Below are 25,134 nucleotides of genomic sequence, written 5' to 3'. Positions count from 1 at the left end.
TCCACTCAGCCGCTCGGTCCAGAGACGGACCCTGCGGCTGTCGTCCCTTGTGGCAGCTAAGACACCAAGAGACACAAAATAACTCCCATGATGGTGAGCAGTCACTGCTCCCACGATTGCCCTTGCTATTCCTCCAGCTCACCTCACACGGGCATCCGGTCCACAAGGGTGGCCACACAGCACCTACAAAACCAGAGGGAAACACTCAAACTAGGTGCCATATAGTGCTGTACTTTTAGACACAGACAACCGTCTCGCCTTCTCAGACCGCTCATCGGCACACAGCTTCGCCCCTCCGAGGCTCCCTGCGGCACCTGCAAGAAAAAAAACAAAGCAAGAGGCACATGCTGAGAGAGTGCCCAAAACCACAGCCTGCCCACACCAATTCCTACCTCTGCCGCTTGTCCTCGCCACCTCTGCCATTTACATGTTGCCATGCTGACACTTGCACCCCACCTGGAAAACACAAGTAAAAGGATACCTTTAACTTAGGCAGCAATGCAACACCTGAAAAATAACTGCTACTTCTGCCCACTAGTCACTGCTCACCTGGCCCGAGTCAGCTCCTGTGTCAATATCCCACAGGATCGATATCCAGCCTTGCACCCTCTAAAGAAAGAAAACACACACACCCCCAAACTGTAATTTAGTCATACAGCCACCAGTTACATCTTCCCTCTGACACCTCCGGCCAACCCACATTCTTACAGCGCTCTGCTCATCTCCGCCGCCGCTCTTTGCTGGGCATCTTCTCTCCCTGCATCTGACAAAAACACCCCACCAAGTTATTAATCAAGTCACCCAGATGCCAAGTGATAGCTGAACAATTCCAGAGCTCTTGTTCCCATTTAGGAATACCACCCAGAGCCTGACTACAAACTGCCATTAAAAAACACCCCCAAACATTAAGCCCCACGCAGACAAGCCTTTGACACCTTTGAGAGTCAATCTGCTTTCACCACCCCCAAACACCCCCTCCCAGGCAGCTCCCATCATCTCCACAGAACACTACGGAAATGACGCTCCACGCAGCCTGCCAATGGCTACTCGATTCAAGGCAGCTGCACAACATTTGCCCAAGCGGTCTGGGCATATCAACATACTAACCATACGCTCTTATTGCTATTCCACCTAACCGTGACTCGACACCCCCGGGCAGAGCAGCTCCTCGCCAAAATGAACACACACACGCACACACACACGCAGACCCAAACAATGTGATTCAAGATTGAAAGAAAACTCTCAGCAAGAAGAATGACTCCCGGACCGGAGACGATGGCAAGCAAGACAACCTACAGGGCGCAACACCCGGGCGAGGAAGCTCCACGGCAAGCCCAGGAAAGAATTGGCTCTGATGGCCCGTTATAAGAAGTTATGGTCAAAACCGAGATGAGGGATGCAGCAAGAAGCCGGTCTTCAAGACCTAAGAACGTAAGGATGCAGGGAAGAAGCCCTGGTCCCTGAAAACAGATGGCTGGAGATTATGGATGCAGCCTGGGATTAGGCTGCAAAAAGAGGACCCAACAGAAACTTCCAAGACGCAAGATCGATCCATGCTGTAAGATTGCTACGCAAGCAAAGAAGCGCCCGACTGGCACTGTGACGATGAGTACGGGCATTTGAGACCCTAGGGACAGCACCCGAGAAGCATGTCATGCCTCTTGAGTACAAAGAGGTCATTGAGACCCAAGGAAGCGCTAAGACAGAGATGACAAGATACACAACAAACATACCACAGACACAGGCTGGAGCTGCCCTGCCCAGCCTAGCATTGAGCTGACAAGTAATCCACTCCCTTTGCCTGCCAAAAGGGGACTGCTCTGGGACAGCCCTCTTTCCTGCACTAACCGTAATGCCCCTCCCCTGCATCTCCCAAACTTGTCCTAATCTCGTCCCACTCCCTCCTCTCCAGCCACATTCCCACAACTTAGCTTTCAGAGGGCCTGGGATCTGGAGCCATCTGCAATGAACAAATGTGCACATCATGCATTGGCTAAGTGGGATGGTCCTGCAGTCACCAGGTTCTTCTTTGGCTACAATAAAAAAAAAAAAAACAAAAAAAAACAAATAAAGTGCTGTCAGTCAGCATCACACCACTCAACACCAACCTCTCCCACAACAACCCCCTCCTCAGAAGCACCATGGCTTTCCACTCACCTCCTCGTTCCAGAGACAAACACTGCAGTTGTCATTGCTTGTGGCACCTAAGATGCCAAGAGACACACATTACTCCTACGTTTGTGAGAAGTCACCGCTCCCAGGATTGCCCTTGCTATTCTTCCAGCTCACCTCAAATGTGCATCCAGTTCCAAAGGTGGCCATGAAGCGCCTACAAAACCAGAGGTAAATGCTTCAGCTAGTTGCCATACAGTGCCATGCTACTAGTCACCGACAACCGCTTCACCTTCTTGGACTGCTCATCAGCACACAGCTTTGCCCCTCCGAGGCTCCCTGCGGCACCTGCAAAAAAAATAAAAACAAAAACAAAACCACACCACCAAAAAAAAATCAAAGCAAAAAGCACATGATGAGAGAGTGCCCAGAACTGCACCCTGCCCACACCGATTCCTATCTCCTGCTCCTTTACCTCAGCTGCTTGCTTGCCTGGCCTCTGTCATTTTGGGCTGGCATGCTTGCATCTGACCTACAGAACACAAACAAAGGATACCTGTATCTTAACCAACAAGGTGACACCTGAAAAATAGTCGCTACTTCAGCCCACTACTCACCTGTCACCCTAGTCACCTCCAGCACCAATATCCTGCTTCGCTCATTGCTTCACACCTTCAAAATAAAAAAAAAGCCACACACACCAATTTTAATTTAGTCATACAGCCACCGGTCACATCTTTCCTCTGACACCTCCGGCCAACCAACGTTCTTACAGTGCTCTGCTCGCCTCCTCTGCCGCTCTTTGCTGCGCATCTTGTCTATCTGCATCTGAAAAAAAAGCCACCCCAAATTATTAATCAAGTCACCCAGATGCTGAGTGATAGCTGAACAATTCCAAAGCTTTTGTTCCCATTTAGGAATACCACCCAGAGCCTGACTACAAACTGCCATTAAAAAACACCCCCAAACATTAAGCCCCACGCAGACAAGCCTTTGACACCTTTGAGAGTCAATCTGCTTTCACCACCCCCAAACACCCCCTCCCAGGCAGCTCCCATCATCTCCACAGAACACTACGGAAATGACGCTCCACGCAGCCTGCCAATGGCTACTCGATTCAAGGCAGCTGCACAACATTTGCCCAAGCGGTCTGGGCATATCAACATACTAACCATACGCTCTTATTGCTATTCCACCTAACCGTGACTCGACACCCCCGGGCAGAGCAGCTCCTCGCCAAAATGAACACACACACGCACACACACACGCAGACCCAAACAATGTGATTCAAGATTGAAAGAAAACTCTCAGCAAGAAGAATGACTCCCGGACCGGAGACGATGGCAAGCAAGACAACCTACAGGGCGCAACACCCGGGCGAGGAAGCTCCACGGCAAGCCCAGGAAAGAATTGGCTCTGATGGCCCGTTATAAGAAGTTATGGTCAAAACCGAGATGAGGGATGCAGCAAGAAGCCGGTCTTCAAGACCTAAGAACGTAAGGATGCAGGGAAGAAGCCCTGGTCCCTGAAAACAGATGGCTGGAGATTATGGATGCAGCCTGGGATTAGGCTGCAAAAAGAGGACCCAGCAGAAACTTCCAAGACGCAAGATCGATCCATGCTGTAAGATTGCTACGCAAGCAAAGAAGTGCCCGACTGGCACTGTGACGATGAGTACGGGCATTTGAGACCCTAGGGACGGCGCCCAAGAAGCATGTCGTGCCTCTTGAGCGCAAAGAGGGCATCGAGACCCAAGGAAGGGCTGACACAGAAGACAAGCTACACAACAAACATACCACAGACACAGGCTGGAGCTGCCCTGCCTGGCACAGTCTAGCATTGTGCTGACAAGGAAACCTGCTCCCTTTGCCTTTCTAAAGGGAACTGATCCCAGACAGCCCTCTCCCCTATGCTAACCATAAAACCCCTCCCCTGCACCTCCCAACCTCCTCCCGTTTTCATCCCACTCCCTTAACTTAGCTCTCAGAGGGCTGGGATCTGAATCCCTCCTCAACAAAAAAACATACACACCACACATTGGCTAAGTGGGATGTTCCTGCAGTCACCGTGTTATTCTTCATCATCTACAATGAAAAAAACCAACCAACCGAAACAGTGCCGGCCATCAGCATCACACCATTTGACAGCAACCTCTCCCATACCACCCCCTTCCTCGAAAGGGCCATGGCGTTCTACTCACCTGCTCGTTCCAGAAATGGATGCTGCAGCCACCACTGCTGGTGGTAACTAAGACAACAAGAGACACAAAATTACTATTACGCTTCTGAGAAGTTACCAGACCCATAATCCTCACTACTGTTTCAGCTCACCTCAAATGTTTATCCTGTTCCAAAGGCAGCCCGCACAGTGCCTGCAAAACCAGAAGGTAAATGCTTAACCAAGTCGCCATATCATATTTTGCTATTAGACACCAACCAAACTCACCTTCATACGGCTTCATGCCTCCGAGGCTACGTGTGGCACCTGCAAAAAAAAAAAACCAAAGGAAAAGGCGCATGCCGAGATGCCACCTGAAACCGCAGTCTGCCCACAGCAATTCTTGTCTCCTACTCTTTGACCTTGACCACTTGCTCAGCCCCCATCATTTTGGTCAGCCACGCCGAAGCCTGCATACCACCTATAATACTCAAAATAAGGGATGCTTGTAACTTCACCAACAAGACGATACCCGAAAAGTAACTTCTACTTCATCCCACTAGTCACCGCTCACCTGGCCTGAGTCACTGCCAGGGTCAATATCCTGCTTCACTCATCGCTTCACACCTTAAAAATAAGAAAAAAAAAAGACCACCACAAATCTTAATGTAGTCATACAGCTACCGGTCACATCTTCCCTTCGACACCATGTACTGACCCACCTTCTTACTGTGCTTGCACCAAGGAGCGATGGAGGAGGTGGGCCACACATTGTGTGTCTACATATGAAAAAAAAAGAAAAAAGAATTAAAGAAGTCACATGGATGCTGAGTGATAGCAAACAATTCCGGAGGCCTTGTTTACATTTTGGAACACAATCTAGAGCCAAACTACAGACTGTCATTAAAAAACCCCCCACGCACACAAGCCTTAACACCTCTGAGATTCAATCATCTGCTTTGCGACTGCTGAACAGCCCATCCCAGGTGGCTTCAATCATCTCCATAAAACACTATCAAAGTGACCATCCACACAGCTGGCCGATGCCTATTCGGTCCCAGGTGACTATGCAACCTTTCCCTAAACAGTCTGAGCATATCGACATATTAACCATAGACTCTTATTGCCTTTCTGCCTAACCCTGACTCTACACCCCAAGTCAAACACGTACACACACTCACACCAACGCTACAAATGATGCAACTCAAATATGAGAGAACTCTCAGCAAGAAGAATGACTCCTGGACCAGAGATGTTGTTGAGCAAGATGACCTACAGGGCTGCAATGGTGAGGCAAGGAGGCTCTATGGCAGCCCCAGAAAAGAATTGAACCTAAGGGCCCATTATAAGAAGTTGCTGTCAAAACTGAGACAATGGATGCGCAAAAAGCCTGTCTTCAAGACTAAGAACGTAAGGATGCAGGCTAGAAGCCTGAAAATGTATGGCTAGAGAACAGAGCCGCTGACACAGCTTGGAACAGCAGTGCACAAGAGGACTAAACACAAACTTCCAACATTCGAGACCACTGCACGCTTTAGGCTTGTTATGCACGAGAAGCAGCACCCAACTGGCACTATGGCAATGAGTACAGGCATTTGAGACCCTAGGGACAGCGCCCAAGAAGCACGCTGTGGTCCGAGCGCAAAAAGCACCAAAGACATCGAGAGCTGAGGAAGGTCTAAGACACAGGAGACAGGCTACACAAGAAATGCAACACATACACAGGCTGGAACTGCCCTGCCTGGCACACGCTAGCATCGTACTGAAAAGTAATCCGCTCCTTTCGCCTGCCCAAAGGGGACTGCTCCTGAATAGCCCTCTCCCCTACTCAAGCTTTAAAACCCCTCCCTGCAACTCTCAACCTCGTCCCCCTCCTCCTCCCAGTCCCTCCCCAGCTCTAGTCCCTCAACTCAAGTTTCAGAGGGCCAGGGATCTTAACTCATCTGCGACAAAAAAACCACATTGGCTAACTGAGTTATTCCTGTGGTCATCAGCTTCCCCTTCCTCTGCAATTGAAAGACAGAAACAAACAAACAGTGCTGGAAGCAAGCATCACACCTGTCGATGTCAACCTCTTCCACAACACACACACACACCCCCCTCCCGCCAAGGGCTGTACCGTTCCACTCACCTGCTCATCACAGACATCACCATTTGTGGCATCTAAAATACCAAAAGACATAAAATTACTCTTATGTTTCAGAGAAGTCACCAGCCCTATGATCCTCCTCACTATTATTTCAGCTCACCTCAAATGCTCACCCAATTTCAAAGGTGGTCCACATTGCACCTGCAAAACCAAAGAGAAACGCTTCACCGAGTTGCTGCAGGATATCTTGCACTTAGACACTGACCCAGCTGACAACTGCCTCGCCTTCTGGGGCCACCTGCCAGCAGGCTGCTTCACCCTGCTGAGGTTATGTGCGTCACCTGCAAAAAAAAAAAAATCTCAAAGCAAATAGCACATGCTAAGATACTGCCCGAAACCTGCCTGCGCCAATTCCCATCTCCCACTCCTTCACCTTGGCCACTCGCCTACCCTACCTCTGCTGTTTACAGGTTGCCGTGTTGAGGCTTGCACACCACCTATAAACATAAACAACAAGGGAAGCTTATAATTCAACAATAAGAAACTTGAAAGATAACTGCTACTTCAGCCCACTAGTCACTGCTCACCTCGCCCAAGTCACCTCCAGTGCAGATATCTCGCTTTGCTCGTTGCTTTGCACCTTCAAAATGAAAAACACAGAACCCATAAACTAGTCATATAGCCACCAGTCACATCTTCCCTCCGACACCGCATGCGGACGCACCTTCTTACAGCGCTCTGCTCACCTCTCCTCTGTCACCCCTTGGTGCACGGCTCGTCCTCCTGCATCTGCAAAAACAGTATTAATCAAGATCAGAGTGATAGCTTAACAATCCCAGAGATCTTGTTTCCATTTAGGAATACCACCTAGATTCCAACAGCAGCCTGCCACTATAAAAAAATATCTGGTCATCCTCTATATCTCTGCATAGCACTACAGAAATAATTCTCCTTGCCTCCTGCATATATGGCTACTTGCTCCGAGAGCAGAGACACACAAGACAGATCTGTGTGTTTAGTATCTAATGCAAGAAAGGAATTTTCACTCTTGCATTGCTGTATCTAAAGAGTATAGGTGTTATTTCATAAGACCTTTTCATAGACAGAAGGATGCTTTAAAATTTATTTCACTTTCCAGTGCTGTTGATAACCACTTTCCATATCATCCATATAGTATGCTGTCTGTCTTAAATTATAATTTTAGACAGTTTAAAACTTTCATCTAAAAGGCTCCTTCATATACAGAGAGGTTACAGTGCCATCTTAGATGTTTATTGTTAGACCACTGGAAAAGGTCTTGCATTTTAGAGATGCTTCCGCTTCAACTGAATGCAAACACACACACACACACACACACGTACGTTGATACACAGTGTGCTTGAAATAATAAGGGTGTTCACCTTGCTGTAATCACATTGCACTGTTTCAAGAAATACACAGATCATTACTGAAATAAGTAATACTTAATGTAGTCAAACTTTTATCATAACCCGCTTATTCCCATTAATGAGGTTTTGTGATTGTAGATTCCTATTACATGACTTTCCTATTTTAGATATTTACATTTGAGATTTTATTTTGCTTCTTTTTTAAAAGTTTTAGATGATCTTTTATAGTACTGCGATGCTAGCCAATGCTCCACAGAGCAATGGAATTTATAGATTTAACTATTGTTAAATGAATATTAAAACATTTTAAAAGGAAACATTTGAGCTCTCTCCCACATAATTTCTTGTCTCCCATTTCCATTTTGCATTCCTTACCAGTCGTAATGAGTATTTACTCAGTTTAGTAGCAGAAAATGGCTCTGGGAAAACAAACCGCTCGACAGCGGGTACGCCTGGATCGCTGCTGCGAGGGAAGACCATCTGTAAGCTTCCAAGACTTGAGACACACAAGACAGATCTGTGCATTGAGCATCTAATGCAAGAAAGAAAGCGCTCAGTTAGCATTATGCTGAGGAGTTGAGGCGCACGAGACCCTCGGTATGGCTACCGATGTGCCCACCTAGCACAAAAAAAAGGGACTATCAAGACCCAAGTAAGATATGGTATAGTACACTGAAAACAAATGACACAAGCTACCTCCATACCTACAAAGCCCCTTAGGGAATTACAGAGGCAGCTGGCCGTGATAAGCGAGAGACCCCTGGCTGGAGATTGCTACAAGCACAAATAATTCATGTCCTCTTCTCCAAGAAATTCCAGGGAAGACAGTGACACAAACCTGCACTGGAAATAAGTGCCTAGTCCACATCTTCAGGTAACAGAGACTGTGACATCCAGATGGATAACAAAGGGATGGATGCAAGAATTAAATCAGGCAGTGCAGAAAGTAAAAAACACAGGGAAGCAGAGACCTCAGAATTCAGGAGAGTATATCTTAATATACCTCATGCTTCACGAGATGAGACTCTGCTGATGTTCAGCTTTGCTTATTGCGATGCAAAAGCCTGAATGGTTTATGCCGCGTGTCTCGGGACCATTGTACCTCCGGTCAGCTGCAGTGAGGCTAAGACAGAACAGACCTCATTGACACCCAATTGTAAAACTTATCTGAGAAAGGGTGATGAGCCCTCCTCTCTTTCCCAACCATCCCTAGATCCCAAAACTTTAGAAACTCCTTCTTTCCTCCTGAACTCTCAAGGAAGGAACCCCGCTCCTTCCTGACAGCTCCTTCCCTGTATTGGCACCCCTGAACCCCCTGCATCAGTCGCTCCTCAGGAGCTGTTCTTCTAAGCTGTACCCCATGTTCTACGGGGAACTCCTATCTTCCATCTTCCTACAAACTCTGGGCTCTGTTACAGGCCCACAGAATAACTGAACCCCTGACATTTATAGTCTACGAGGGGCCTGCCACAAGCTGCAAAGGTTCTAGGAACAATACAGTACTCCAGGGGTGATTGGGAAAGGCAACAAGCTGTCCTGTAGCCTGAAAGATGCCATGCTTTACATCCCTACTGCTTTCTAGACAAATGCTAAAACTCTGGATACAAATACATACAAATAAATACACCCTAACCCCTGCTAATCTCACCATCAGTCTTATTAAAAGAGACGCTATTAGCAACATATGCAATAAACAGCAAAACTAGTGGAAAAAGCAAGGTTCCATCTCCAATAAATCAGGAAAGCCAGTAAAACACAACATACCTAGAATAAAAAAACGCCTATACACTATTAAATCACCTTACAAAGCCCTGAATGCTCAAGAGAAAATTACTGACCTAAAAGAAAAAGAAGAAAAATTTTTAAAAAAATCTGCATATAAGTGTACTTTCCACTCTATACGCTGCTTAATCTTGACCAGTACTGAAGCTCTTACCTCAGATACCTCTGAATAGCAAAGGGCATCCACCCAAAAAGCTGAGCCAGCTCAAAAGCTACCATCAGCTGAAGAAACAGCAGAGCACTGATATCAGAAAATCCCAGGAGCAGAATGAGCTTCTTAGTAAGAGGACTACAGCTCATATACCCCAGGCCCTGCCCACCACCCTTCCCATGATCCCCTGGAAAGGGGAGAGGCCAACCACCAGATGAGTTAAAGGCAGTTGGTGGAGCAGCAGTGGGTTTTCTGATCTGCCTTAAGTTTGTGGTGTACAAAGTGCTGAAGGGAAAGAGTGATTTCTACTAGAAGTGATGATACCTGCACTTTTACTATGGCTATTGTATCAGTAATGTGACTGGGTAGGTAAACAAACGTAATTTTTCTGGGGTGTAGATATTAGATATAAAAAGATAAATGTCCTACTACTCTATGCAGGAAAGCTGTTCATTAAATACAATAACAATATTATTAACAAAAACTGTGTGCTTTAATTTCCTATTTAAAAAAAAAAACAAACTTTGGAGTTATGCATCATTTCTAGCAAGATGATGCATATGACCTAAATTCTACTGGATCTACAGTCTAGATAAGACTGAATGACAAAGCAGAAATAGATCCCATAAGGATCCCTTCTCAAAAACATCTCCCGTTGTCAAGTTATTTACTGTGAGTTGTTGATGATGACTCAGAGTAACCTCAATGGTCTCTCTGACTCCCTTAAGAGAACTAGCTGACTCCCAATGGACAGAAAACACAAAACCCCCACAGAAATACAATAAATGTATCAGAAACTCTATGAAGCGGCCTAATTAGCACCTAAGTAGCTATAACAAAAATAAATAGCAAAATGCATCAAAAAACACCACGGGAGCCATGTCAATATAAATGGATGAAGGCTGTCGCCTTCCCTGGAAAAACTCGGGAGGAGATCTGGACCAAAGATAGACATTTTTGGGGTACCAGATAGCAAATAGAAACATGCTGTAAGACAGAAAACAAACAGACGGCTCCGGAGCATAAAGATGGCTTCGGAAAGGTTCTGACAGAACAAGCAGCGTTGTCGCAGGCATTGGAGAGGTCCTAAAAGGGCCGCGGAAACCAAAGAAGTCTTGGGGCTGTGATGAGCTCAGAAGAGAACCGAACAAAGTACAGATGTCCTCAGGGGGGCCGAACAGAGGTGTGTGGAACAGATGAGAGGACATGGGTAACAGATGTGGACCCAGGAAGGGTTCTGAGGGGAAAAAAGGGGGGGCAAAGTGCCCTCCTGAGCTAAAACAGGGCTCCGGGGCATAGGGGATGTCTCGCAAGAGCTCGGCAATGGGAGCAGAAGAGTCCTGAAGGGGCCTGAGAGACCAAGAAAGCCTCAGAGATAACGATGTAGAACTCCGAAGGGAATTTCAACAAAGTAGGTGTGTTGTCAGGGTGCCGGGGGCTGAATGAAGGCATCCTAAACTGCAAAGAGTAAGACAAGAGCGCTCTGAAGTGCACACACACCCCCCCCCCAACCACCCAAAATGGGACTAAAGTGCTACAAGAGTGCTGTGGAGAACAAGAAAGGACTCAACGTTATTATGGAGAGTAGAAGAATTATGAGTGAGCGGGATAAGAAAAGAAGGCTCGGAGACGCAGCGAGGGCCTTGGAGTCTCAGGAGGGCGCCTGGGCAAATAACAGATGACTAAGCGAGAGAGGAACTGAAACAGAGACCCCCCTTGATGGCAGAGGGTAAGATAAAGGAGCGCTTTAAGTAAGGGCTTTTAAGTAAGATGGGAGGCTCTGACAGAACAAGAGAGAGAGAAAGGGAGATAAAGTGCTACGAGATGCTACAGAGAAGGAGGAAGGTCTCGGAAGGCATCGTGACTGCAAGGTGAGGGGTGTCGAGAGGGGCTGATGGACAAAAGAGGGCTCAGGGATGAAAAGGAAGCACTCGGGTGATCATCTGAGCGGAGCACGCGTGGTCTCGGGTGGCTGGGGACTGACCGCAGGAATCCTAGTTGGCGTAGAGGAGCAAACGAGCACTCTGCAGCTTGACGATGACCTCATAACCTAAAGTGCTATGAGATGGACGCGGAGCACGAGGAAGGCCTCAGGAGGCATCGTGACCAGGAGGAGAAATGTCCCAAGGGCACTGGAGAGACAGAAAAATGATTGGGGATGCAACGATTAAATCCAGAGGGGATCCGAACCGAGTAGATGTGTCATCGGAGGGCCAGGAAACAAATAGAGGCATGGCTAGAGGGAAGAGAGGACAGAACGACTGGGTCGGGTGACAGATCTGGACTCGGGAAGTATTCCGAGAGAATGAGAGAGGCGCGACGTCTGCTGCAAAGCTAAAGGTGTGCTCAGGGCGACCTGGAATGTATCTATAGGCGTCATGACACAATGAGAGGGGTCCTGAATGGGCCAGAGAGACCAAAGACGGCTTGGGAACACAATAAGGAAGTCCGGAGGGGAGCTGAACAGAGTGCATATGTCCTCGGGAGGCTGGGGAACAAATGCAGCACCCTAGATGGCAGAGAGGACGATAAGAGCGCTCTGAGGCACAGACAAACCGGAGGACGAGTTTCTGAGGGAACGAGAGAAGATCAAAGTCTGCAACGGGGCTAAAATAGGGCAGTGGGACACCAAGAAGGTCTCAGGAGGCGCGGTGACTGGGAGCAGAGGGCTCGTGAAAAACTTGGAGGGACAAAAGATTGAAAAAAAGGTAAAGTGCTAGCAAAATGCCATGGAGCGCAACGAAGGTCTTGAGAGGCATCCTAGATGGCATGGAGAAGAAAAACAATGGGTTTTTTTTGGGAATGGAGATCTCAGGAGAGGTGTGCTTGTGACGACTCCAAAGAGGGCTTACAGAGCTAAAAGTGTGCTGTGGGAAACATCTAAGACCTTGGGAGGCATTGTGATGGTAGCGGAGGGGTTGCGAGAGGGACGGACAAAAGAAGGCTCGAGGACACGATGATGTAGTCTGGGGGGGATTTGAACAGGCTACGGATGTTCTCAGGGGACCGGGGACTGAACACAGGTATCTTAGCTAGCGTAGAGGACAACATGAGTGTTCTGGAGATGAAAGACAGCATCAGGAAAGGTTGTTGGGAAGTGAGAAGGGCGCAAAGTGAGCTACGGAACCAAAAGAGTTCGTGGGGCACGACGATGGCCTCGGGAGGCACAATGATGGGAGAAGGCTGCCGAGAGTGAGAGAGAGACGAAAAAAGGCCCTGGGACACAATGCAAAACTCAAGAAGGCGTCCCAGAAACTTACAGATGTCCTCGGGGCACAAGCGACCGAGTAGAGACATCCTGGATGGCAGTGAATAAGGTAAGAGAGCTCTGGGGCACAAAGAAAGCCCGAGGGAGGGTTCTGTCTGAACAAAAGAGATGCAAGCGGGGCTCAAAGGGCGCTGTGGGGCGCAAAGATGGTCTCGGAAGGCATTCTGACAGGAACAAAAGGGCTCCAGGGGGCCAGAGCAATGTAGACTTAGAGACAAACAAAGGATCGGTGACACGATGAGGTACTCAGGAGGGGACCTGAACAGAGTGCAGATGTCCTCAGCGGAGCAGGGACCAAACCGAGGCGTCTGACGTGGCAAACGGGAAGGTAAGAGCGTTCTGGAGCACGATGAAAGCTCAAGGAAGAGCTGTCTGAGTAAGAAAGATACAAAGCCTGCCAGAGCTAAAGGACGGCTGTGGAACACGAGGTCGCTCACGGGAAGCTTCGCGGCGGCAGTAGCGGAGCACTGAGGCGGCCGGAGAGATAGAAGGATCGAGGGCACCAAGGTACTCGGGAGGGGATTAAGACAGACAAGAAAAAATTAAAAAATAATGATGGGGTAAAATATAGACACACATGGAAATATAATTTAAAAAGTGACAGGGTACACAACACACAGGAATAAATTAAAAAAATGGTTAGGGAGCTTGATAAAAATAGACATAGAATGACAACTGAAAAAAGCAGCGGGGTTCAGGACACACAGTAAAAAAAAATTAAAAATAAAGACAATGAATTGGTTAAGGTAGACATAGAAAGAAAATTTTAAAAGCAATCGCATAAAGGACATGCAGGAAAAAAAATGTAAAAATGGGGACAGGAAAAGGGGGACTGAATAAAAGTTGACACAGAACATTTCAAAAGCAGTGGCATTAAGGAAAGATGAGAAAAAAATTAAGAATAGGGTGATAGAGACATAGGAAGAAAATTATAAAAGCAGCAGCAATGAGGAAAGACGAGAAAAAGTTACAAAATAAGAATGGGAGAAAAATATAGAGCGACAGGAAGAGAAATTCAAAAGCAACAGGGTACAGGGCAAGCAAGAAACAAATAAAAATAGTGAATTGGTTCACGTAGACATGGAAAGAAAATTTTAAAAGCGACAAGGCACAGGATAGACAGGAAAACACAAAAAAATAGGGAGAGTAAAGTGAATACACTTTGACATAGAAAGAAAAATCTAAAATGTGATGGCTTTAAAGAAAGACAGGAAAACATAAGAATTGGGAAAAAAATAAAGATGGACGTAAGAGTAAATTTAAAAAGCGATGGGGTACACGACACAGGAAAGAATTAAAAAATAGGGACAGAGAGCTTGAAAAAAGTAGATATGGAAGGAAAATTGAAGAAACAACAAGGTACAGGACAGACAGGAGAGAATTAGAAAATAAAGACAGTGGATAAAAGTAGCCATAGAAACAAAATTTAATATTGACAGAGTATAGTTGTTATGGTTTAATGTGGCAAGCACCTGAAACAACCACACAGCTGTTCGCTTGCTCCCCTCCCTCCCAGTGGGATGGGGGAGAGAATTGAAAATGGAAAAAAAACTACCCCAAAACCAAACAAAAAATTTGTGGGTTGAGATACAGACAGTTTAATAGGACAAAAAAAGGAAGAATATAATAATAATAATAGAATATACAAAACAAGTGATGAACGGCACAATTTCTCACCACCCAAAGTCGATGCTCCACAAGACGCCAAGCTGCCCCACCTCCTGGCACACCCCCCAGTTATATACAGAACATGACGTCATATGGTATGGAATATCCCTTTGGCCTGTTTGGGTCCAGTCCCGGCTTCTCGGGCGCCCCCCACCTTCTCAATGGCAGGTCAGTATGAGAAGCTGAGAAGTCCTTGACTGCTTGTCAACAACTAAAAACATCAGTGTGTTATCAACCTTATTCTCATCTGAAATCCAAATCGCAGCAATGTACCAGCTCCTAGGAAGAAAATTAACTCCCTCCCTGCCGAAACCAGACAGGAAAAAAATTTTAAAAGGACAGGAAACTAAATAAATGGAGACATAGAAAATTTAAAAAAAAAAAAAATTAGGTACAGGACAGAGGGAGGAATTAAAAAAATAGAGACAGGGAATCAGATAGATAAAGAAATTTTAAATTCAGCAATGTTTAAAGTGACAGGCTACAAGGAACATAGGAAAGATTTAAAAAACCAGAACAGGGATGAGACTAGAAGGAAACATTAAAAGAAAATTTAAAAAGCGACAGGGCATACAGAAAAGAGGCAGAAATTAAAATTTAGGGAAAGGGAGCCAGATAAAGGGAATTGTTGAAAGAGAAATTAAATAGCGATGAGTACAAGAAATACAGGGAAGAATTTAAAAAAAAAAAAAGTCAAGAAAGGGAGACAGAGAGGGAGATGTAGAAGCAATTTTAAAAAGCAACTGAGTACAAGAAACATACATGAATGAAAACATAGGGACAGGGAGAGGGATTGAAGGGAACGGAAACAAAATTTAAAAGGCGATGGGGTACAGGACAGAGGAATTAAAAATAGGGATGGGGCACTGGAGAGAGAAATGTAGAAAGGTAAATGAAAATGCAACAGGGTACAAGAAACACAGGAAAGCATCAAAAAATAGGGAGAGGGAGCTGCAGAGGGAAACAGAAAAAAAATAAATAGGTGAACAGGGCAGAGTTGGCAGAAGAGTAACAAGTTTCTCTCGGGCTGGCAGAGAGGAACATGGAAGCAGGCAGAGATCTGGGGAAGGGCAGCAGATATGGACCAGGATGCACACGAGAGCATGCCACTCGCCATAGCTCCCGGCGCCGGCAGGAGACCTTCACCGCCCCCGATTCTTTTCTCTCTGCCTTGGCAGCAGGCGCCTCGATGCTCTTCCACCATGAGGCTTCCCAGCGGCTCTCACGTGCAGCCGAGGGAGGCACTGAGCTCCCAGTACCGCGTGCTGGTGGCGCGCTCTGTCGGGAATGGCTCGGAGGGATCCTTTCTCGCCGCAGGGACTGGCCATTCCTTGCTGGAGGTAGCTGCCTGTGGTACCCCCTTGGCTTCCCTCCTCAGACAGCTCACCTTCATCAGCTCCCTCGTGCAGGTGTGCCTGGGCAGACCCTTCCCCAGCTAAAGGAAAGAATTAAAAAACAAGGACCGTGAGCTGGATAGAGGGAGACATAGAAATAAAATTAAAAAGGGATGGGGTACAGGACAGATAGGAAAACATTAAGAAATACAGACAGGGAACAGATAGGGGGATATATAGAAAGAGAGACCAGAAAGCAGCGAGGTGCAGGAAACACAGAAAAGAATTTTAAAATAGGGACAGGGAGGAAGATGTAGGGAGAAATAGAAAGAAGAGTCAACAAGCGACGGGGTACAATTCACACAAGTGAAAATTAAAAAATAAGACCAGGCAGCTAAAGAAACATACAGATAAAGAAAGTTTTAAAATTGACAGGATAAAGGAAAGAGCGAGAACTATAAAATAGGAAAAGGGAACCAGATGTGGGAGGCATAGAAAGAAAGTTTGAAAAGTGATGGGGTACAGAGCAGAAGTAAGTATTAAAAACTAGGGTCAGGGAACCACATAGTGGGAGACACGGAAGTGAAATTTAAATAGTAATGGGATACAAGGCAGTGCGGAAAAACTTAAAAAATAGGGAGAATGAGCCAGTTAGAGAGCAACATAGAAACAATTTTGCTTTTCCCTCGGAGGGATCCTTGCTTGCCGCAGGGACCGGCCATTCCTTGCGGGAGGCGCCTGCCTGTGGGACCCCCTCAGATTCCCTCCTCGGCCGGTTCCCCTTCATCACCTTCCTCAAGCAGGCATGCCCAGGCAGCCCCCTTTACAGCTAGAGCCCCTTCAGGCAGCAGGGCCAGCCCCATCCTCACCCTCGGTGGCTACACCTGGGGCTGCTCCAGCCCCAGATGGAGCCCATTGGGAACAGGGGGGTCGTTGCCAAAGCCCCACAGCATATCACCTCCTCCCTTGCATCTATCCACAGCATGAGCTCTGCACCCAGGGGCTGCGAACACATCCAGGGGCACAGAGGAGTTAGGAAAAGTTTATTCTTTAATGCACATAAGAAATCCCAGCAGTGAGCTGGCTACCAGGCTCAGTGCCCAAATGCAGTGGGACAGAGGAGAAAAGGGAAAAGCAGGAGGAAGGACAGAGGGACATGGAGAATTGTGGGACAGGGAGCCAGAAAATGGGATACTGTGAACAAGAAAGGGACAGGGAACGGGACAAGGGTGTAGAGATGAGAGAGCAGAGAGACTGCGTACAAAAAAACAGCAACAGAGAGATGGAGGAATGTGAGAGAGACAGGGAGCAGGGACAGAGAGGTGGCAGGGACCAGCAGGATGAGAAGACAGACGAGACAAGGGATGGGGGAAAAATCTAAAGCGATAGGGGAAAAGAAACGTAGGCAAGAAATAAAACAAATAGAAACAGGGAGCTGCATAGAGGTAGACATAGAAAGAAAAATTTCAAAAAGCGATAGGATATGAGAAACATAGGCAAGAACTAACAAATAGGGACACAGAGATAGAGAGATATAGAAAGAGTGTGAGAAGTGACAGGGTACAGGACAGAGAAGAACTAAGAATTATAGATGGGGAGATAGAGGGAGATGTAGTGAGAAAATTTTGAAAGCGACAGGATACAAGAATCATACCCGAGAATTTAAAAATAGGTATGCAGAGCTGCAGAGGGAGATGTAGGAAGAAAATCTGAAAAGTGGTAAGGTCCAAGAAACACCAGCAAAAAATTAAAATTAGGTCAGGGAGACAGAGAGAGGGAAAGGTAGCAACAAAATTTAAGAAGTTACTGGGTTCAAGAAACTTATGTAAGAATTAAAAAGATAGGGATGGAGAGTGTTGCAAAAGCGATGGGGTACAAGAAATGGGCAAGAATTTAAAAAAAAAAAAAAAAGGGGTCACGGGGCCTGATAGAAGGAAACTGTGGTGGGTTGACCTTGGCTGGCCGCCAGGTGCCCACCTAGCTGCTCCATCGCTCCCCCTCCTCAGTAAGTTGGCAAGAAAATACAACAAAAAAGCTTGTAGGTCGAGATAAGGACAAAGAGATCACTCACCAATTACTGTCACAGGCAAAACAGACTCCACTTGGGGAAAATTAATTTATTGCCAGAGTAGAATAATGAGAAATAAGAACAAATCTTAAAAGAACACCTTCCCCCCACCCCTCTTTTTTTTTCCCGGGCTCATCTTCCCTCCCAACTTCTCTACATCCTACCCCCAAGCAATGCAGGCGTACAGGGACCAGGGGCTGCGGTCAGTTCATCACACATTGTCTCTGCTGCTGCTCCATCCTCATGCTCTTCTGCTCCAGCGTGGGGTCCTTCCATGGGGCAAGAGGTGCTGACAGGAGCCTGCTCCAGCACGGGCTCTCCACAGGGTCACAGCATCCTTCAGGGACATCCACCTGCTCTGGTGTGCGGTCCTCCACAGGCTGCAGAGGGACAACCTGCATCACCAGGGTTTTCACCACAGGCTGCAGGGGAATCTCTGCTCTGATGCCTGGAGTACCTCTTCCCCCTCCCTCTTCACTGACCTTGGTGTCTGCAGGGCTGTTTCACAGTCACGTTTTCTCTATCAGAGTTTCTGCACAGCATTTTTTAGCCCTTCTGAAATATGTCATCACAGAGGTGCTACCAGCGTTGCTGATGGGCTCAGCTTACACCAGCAGTAGATCCACCAGCTGGAACTGGCTGTGCCCAACATGGGGGCAATTTCTGGTGTCTTCTCACAGAAACCCGCTCCTGCAGCCCCTGCCCCCCACCCCAGCTAACAAAACCTTGCCACATAAACCCAATACAACAACGATCGGCTATAGGGCAGAGAGGAAGCAACAGGGAGCCAGGCTGAGAGATGGAAAAAACCCCAAAGAATAGTGATGGGCCACAGGGCAGAGGGAGGAATTAAAAAAGGGTATGCTGAGGTAGACACAGACTGAGAATACCAAAAAACCTTGATGAGCTGAAGGGGAGAGACAGAGGAATTAAAGAACAGGGGCGGGGAGCTAGACAGAATTACAAAGACAAAAATGTGCTATAGGACAGAGAGGAAAGAAATTAAAATACAGGGAGAAGGACTTGGAACGAGAGAATCTAAGAAAGAAAACGTATATACAGGGCAGAGAGAGAGGAACTTAGAAATAGGGACGTGGAGCCTGACGGGGGCGGGGCTGGGAATTGTGAAGGGCTAAAGGGCAGATAGGGAGAAATTTAAAAAATTGTGATAGGAAGACAGATAGATGGAGAAAGACCAAAATAGTGATGGGCTACAGGGCAGAGACAGAAGATGAAAAAAAGTGGGACAGGGAACAGGACAGAAGTGCAGCAAGAAAAAGAAAGCAGAGGTAGAACGACAGAGAAAGAGGGGGACTTGGAAAACGAGAGAGGGAGAGGTGCAGGGAAGCGAGGAAAAAAAAAAGTGAGAGAAGCAGAAGGGAGGGTGGTGAGAGACTGGTATGCAGAAGAGGGATGGCACGGCCCCAAGGGTTCAGGACTCACTGCAGCTCCCGCTCTCAGAGCTGCTGGGAGAATTTGAAAGTTTGGACACCTCTCTCTCTCCCCCTTCCTCCTCTGTAGCTCTGGTCACTTGACTGTTGTCCACCTAAGAGAACCGACTGGTGTCATACAGTGTGAGGCTTCCCAGATACGTAGCCTCACATGTGCACACGCTATGTGGCCGTACTGTGCTTTTGGTTATGTGTACAGACCCTGCCATGCTCGTTGGTGATTGGATCTGCTGAGGACCACGCTAAGAGTTCTCACCCGGAGAGGCAGTCTCCTGTCTGCAGCTGGAGGTAGCTGCAGGCTGGATCCCTTTTATTTTATTCTTCAGCCGCTTTACCTTTTTCTGGCCTGTCCAGCTTCAGCCTCGGCAGCTCCTCTCCACAGCCAGTAAGCGTCCAGCTGTCCCTTTTTGCCCATGCTGCAAGGAGAAAGTGGCCAAAGGCAACCCACACAAACCTGAGCCAGATGCAGCCAACATCATCCTTGGAGAGGAACCCACAACTGAGTCCTCAGTACTGCCTCTGCGAGAGGGAAAGAACGAGCGTTATGTTATCTGCAGTGATGACTGTAGCTCTCCTCAGGCAGCAATCCCTCCTTCCCCAGGAGCTTCTGGAGACGCTGCTCCTTCCCCAAACTGATGCTAATGGCACCTGCATTGATGGAGAATAAAGCGTATTCAAGGGCCAGCTTGCTGCTGTGAGGACGGGGTTTGGGAGCAGCCTGTGGCTACGGGACAGGTTTCAGAGGAGGTGCTGGAGCTGGGTGCAGCTGCATAGGGTGAGCAGGGTTGGAGAAGTTTTGTTGTGTTGGGGAGGCACCCAGCACCTTTTCCAGGGTGTGGGAAGGCTTCCAGGTACCCAGAGGGGTGGGGGCAGCCATCTGTTCCTCTTCCTGCTTCCCCTCCACCAGCTATCAGAAAATCCCTGGGAGCTGATGGGGCCTGACCCGAACTGTCCATAAACCTGTTGGTCGGAAACTTCCTTGCAGCTCATCGGCACGTTCAGGCGGTCATGCCCCAGCAGCACCGTCCCCTGGGGCTGCAGCCCTTTTACACAGATGGGCCATGCCATCAACCTCGCTGGCTCTCACCCGGGGCTCCTCCAGCCCACAGCTGCAGCCATGTCCCCTTATGTCCACTATGTAACCTGCTCCCCTGGACTCTGTGACAGCCCCTCACTAAGTGCAAAGGAGACAGTGTTTATTCGTTAATGCCTATAAGTTGCAGGAGTGAGTCAGCTCCGGGGCTCGGCGCTTGTACGCTCACCCTTCCCCTGGGACCTACAGTGACATGCCAGAAGAAAAACTGGGTCGGGGAGCAGGACAGAGGGAAAGAGAAAGAAAATTATGAGCGGGGAGCAGAACAGACAGATCAAGAGAGAAATTGAATGAGAGGAATAAGGAAAGAGGGAAGGAGAGAAAAAGATAGGGAACAAACCAGAGGGACTGAGGGGTGGAAAAAGAGAGACAGGTCAGTACAAAGAGAAGAAGAAAGAAAAAAACAGTGATGAACTGCAAGACGAGAAAAAGGCCAGGGAGCAGCACAGAGAGGAATAATGGGACAGCAAGCTGGGCAGGGGGATATAGCAAGAAACGATAGGACAGACAGTGGTATGGAGATATATACACAAAATGTTAGGGGGAGAATGGAGGACAGACTAAGAGAAAAGGGACAGGGAGTGGGGCAGAGATGGAGAAAGAAGCTAAATTAGAGACAGAGAGAGGAGTAGAGTGACAGGACTGAGGCAGAGAGATGGAGAAAGAAAAAAAACAAGACAGGGATAGGTAGCAGGCCAGAGGGACAAGGAAAGACAAGAGGAAGGACAGAGGGATATAGAAAACAGGTGATGGACAGGGAGCCAGAAAGTGGGATACTGTGAAAGAGAGAGGGACAGGGAGCAGGATGAGATAGAGAGAGCAAATGAGAGTAACAGAGAGAATGACAGAGAGGTGGAGCAATAAACAATAGGGACAGGGAGCAGCACAAAGGGTCAGAGAGAGTAAGAGATGAACTGGAAGGAGAACAGGGACAGTGAGATACAGAATGAAAAAAACCAGTGACAGTAAGCAAGACCAATGGAGAGAGAAAGAGAAGAGAAAGAGAAGAGAAAGAGAAGAGAAAGAGAAGAGAAAGAGAAGAGAAAGAGAAGAGAAAGAGAAGAGAAAGAGAAGAGAAAGAGAAGAGAAAGAGAAGAGAAAGAGAAGAGAAAGAGAAGAGAGAGAGAAGAGAGAGAGAAGAGAAAGAGAAGAGAGAGAGAAGAGAGAGAGAAGAGAGAGAGAAGAGAGAGAGAAGAGAGAGAGAAGAGAGAGAGAAAGAGAGAGAAAGAGAGAGAAAGAGAGAGAAAGAGAGAGAAAGAGAGAGAAAGAGAGAGAAAGAGAGAGAAAGAGAGAGAAAGAGAGAGAAAGAGAGAGAAAGAGAGAGAAAGAGAGAGAGAGAGAAAGATAGGAAGGCAGGGACACAGAGCAGCACGTACAGGCACAGAGAGGAAAAGAATGCCAGGGAACAGGCCAGAGAAACTGAGGGGAAAAAGAGACAGATGGACATCAGGACAAAGAGATGGAAAAGGAAAAAAACAGCAGTGGGCTACAAGACAGAGACTGAAAAAAAAGTAGGGAGAGGGAGCAGCTTTTTGAATGCCACTTATAATGTCATCTATGCCAGCTGACATTCTGGTATAACCTCCCAAGCACTGCTTCAACTTAATAGTTATGAATGAATGACCTATGTGTGAAGGATTACCCTTTATAGCTGCATCTCAGTCATACTCATGCAGATAGACCACTGAAGCGTTAAAAAGAATGTTGTTCTCAAACTCCCGGGTTCCCCGACCCTCTTTCCCTAGCCCCTTCCTCAGTGTCTGGATAAGATGAAGCTGTTCTGTTGGTCGTGACCGTTCATCCTCCAGGGGCAGCTGCTGGAGTGAAAGGACAAAGCTAGCAACTGCAGCTGCCTACTGAGCGGCATTCAGCCTTTCTGCACTTACGCAGCTGCAAATTCACTTTTGCCTGCTCAGCGCTTGAGTCAGGGGAGGCACATATCAATGTTCATTCAAGGTATAGTCCGTCTATGTTCATTATTAATTCAGCTGCTATTATTAATACTAGATGTCCATAATTTTATAATACAAGAATTATAGAAGAATACACTACAGCTGCCAAAAATGTTACTATATGGCTTAGAACACAGGTGAAAAATTCCGACAACTCACAGCCCTGCTGGCTCCTGTTTGTGACACCTGATGTTAGGGCCAAGGCAAGTGACTAGGTGAAGCCATAGCACCCTCCTCTGACTTTCAGACATGAGATTTCTTTTGGGCTTGCTGTGAGCTGGAGGGGAAGTCAGCCTAAATATCCACCTACTCAAACTGGTGTTGCAGGAACTGTCCACTTTCTTGGCCGATGCACAACTGAATCCATCCTTACTCACTTCTGTAGGTAGAGAACTGAGGAACATGAAGCCATTCATATGTACCACTGTCCTCATCCCATTGATGTGTTACTAGACTCACGTTGGTAACAAATTAGGGCCCCTTCCATTTTGTTTCTAAGGCATGTTTCTTTTTTTCCGAGGCTCAAAACCATTACTTGGCCTCACTATCACCATATATATATATATGAATTTGATTCTCATTTTCCCAATTTTTTTCCCTTGCTTCTTTTCCTGCTTCTTCCACCTGAGCCTAAATTTTTTCTTTATTCTCTTGTAATGTTTTTCCCATTCCCACTGATGACCTTCAGGATCCTTAGGGTCTGATGTGTGGGGCATGGGCTGTCTGAATAAAACATGCCACAAATGTAAACTGGTGCATGAGCTGGTGCTCTCTCTTAAAGCTGCTAATATCACTGGTAATTTTTCAGTCTATTGCTTTGGATATTGCCCTATAATTTTCTTGAGGTCATTTTTAATAGTCTGCTTTATTCTCTCTTCCACTCCAGAGTGCTGTGAGTGGAAGGATATATGTAGTTTTTGTTTAATGCTGTGTTTACTCATGCAGGCTTGAAGTACTTCACTTGCTAAATCCCCTCCTCTTCTATGTTCTATTCTGTCTTATGCTAGCCAGTGATCCATGCCAACAGCTAATTTCCTTAGACAGATTTTTTTTTTTTTTTTACACATACAGCTACTGTGTTTCTTTTAGTGGGGAGTCTTCAACCCATCCCCAAAAGATCTATGCGATAAGCATAGATCTATTTCTTTAATTTAGTGCAGTTTATATAATCCATCTGCAGTATTTACCAAGGCCTCCAGCTTCTCTGATGCAAGAGATGGGAGCTTGGCTTTATTAGTTTGCTTACAGAATTCAGCTCAGTAGAGAAAATGAGATGGCACGAAGCACCTCAGTCCAAATTCAGTAAAAACAGACTACTGCACCAGGTGCGTAACTTGAGATGCTCCAGCAGATCACCGGGCGATGCGCCCCTCACAACCAGTGCCTGCCCCTTCTCTCGGGAAAAGCTGCACCTTCGCTGAGGGCCCGCCCCGTGCTCCCTAGTACCCTTCCCCTCCGCCGCGGCCCCGTTCGCCGTCCTCTAGTCCGCACACGCCGCAGGGCAGGCTCTCCTCCCGCCGGCACGCCGGGGCCGACCCAGGGACGCCGTGCCAAACCCCTGCTCCAGCCCCTGCGTGACGCCCACCCCACAACTCCACGGGCGAGCCCAGGCAGCGGCCCAGCCTGGGGAGCGGCCGGCCTGGGTGGAGCCAGGGCGGACGAACAGACCGCCGAGGCACCCGCTGCCCGGCGCGCTGCCGCCCCGCGCGGTGCCGACACCGCCCCGCCTTCCCCGCACCTCCGCCTGAAGCTAGAGGCGGCCGCAGCGGTCCCGAAACATCCCGAGGCCCGTGGCCACTCAAGGGGACGCGCTCACCTTGTCGGGACCCGGGCCCCTCAGCGCCGGGTGGCCCCGGCCTCACCGCCGCCAGCGAGGAGAGACGCGGCCGCGACTCGCCGCGCTCGAGCGGGTGCGCGGGGCAAGAAAGCGAGAGCAAACGCGGCGCCTCCGCCTGCTCGCGAGCACGTCCTGCTCGCTGCTGCCGCCCGGTGGTCACGCGCCCGCAGCGCAGCCCGCCGCCACGCCGTGGCTCCCCGGCGCTCACAGGCGGTAGCGAACGGCGGTGGAGCTGTGCTGCGCGGCCGCGAGACAACGTCGGGGATCGGCGAGCAGAGCCGGCTGGCGGCTGCCCGGTGCGCGCGCGCCGGAGGGAGCGGCAAGCAGGGCCAGTGCCCTCAACCCCTCTGCGAGACACTGTCAGGGGTGCGGCAGCGTGCGTGCACCTGTTGGCACAAGGCAGCATCTGGGTGGCCCCAAAAAGGGCTACCGGTGGGCATGGGGGCACAACAAGAGCGACAGGAGGGATCTGTACGCATGAAAAGAGCCCGCTTCTCGGGCTCCCTTGCCCCCGCTCCTGATCTCTAGCTAGTAGTGAGGTTGTTAACGTGCTGTGGAAGAAGAAGGTGTAGCAATGAGGGCACCAGATACTAAGAGAAAACAGACCTAAGAGCACTGAGCAAAACAGGAAAGGGAAGACGTTTAGTCCAAGCCTTTGCATTTGTATTTTTTTTCTGTTGCAAAGCAAGGTTGTTCTTCCACCCCCCCATCCCCCTTTCTTCTTCCTGACTGTTTGTCAACAGATGGACACTGGAGAGGAAACTGGTCTGCAGGGGCTATGTTT

The 25,134-nt window shown here is 48.1% G+C and overlaps 2 long non-coding RNA genes across 2 annotated transcripts; both read right to left on the bottom strand.

The window, feature by feature from the left end:
- Window positions 1–2,875: 2,875 nt before the first annotated feature.
- Window positions 2,876–4,901, bottom strand: LOC142603199 (uncharacterized). Its single transcript, XR_012837089.1, has 5 exons — window positions 4,802–4,901; window positions 4,558–4,596; window positions 4,443–4,483; window positions 4,221–4,359; window positions 2,876–2,940 (listed from the first exon to the last, which is right to left on the bottom strand). It is a non-coding gene; the product is annotated as an uncharacterized LOC142603199 (long non-coding RNA).
- A 13,249-nt stretch (window positions 4,902–18,150) lies between these two features.
- On the bottom strand, window positions 18,151–24,923 carry LOC142603197 (uncharacterized). Its single transcript, XR_012837087.1, has 3 exons — window positions 24,330–24,923; window positions 19,923–19,987; window positions 18,151–18,397 (listed from the first exon to the last, which is right to left on the bottom strand). It is a non-coding gene; the product is annotated as an uncharacterized LOC142603197 (long non-coding RNA).
- Window positions 24,924–25,134: the final 211 nt, after the last annotated feature.

The sequence above is a fragment of the Balearica regulorum genome, chromosome 10 (assembly GCF_011004875.1).
Source record: "Balearica regulorum gibbericeps isolate bBalReg1 chromosome 10, bBalReg1.pri, whole genome shotgun sequence".
Taxonomy (NCBI): domain Eukaryota; kingdom Metazoa; phylum Chordata; class Aves; order Gruiformes; family Gruidae; genus Balearica; species Balearica regulorum.
This window is presented reverse-complemented; position numbering and strand designations above follow the sequence as displayed.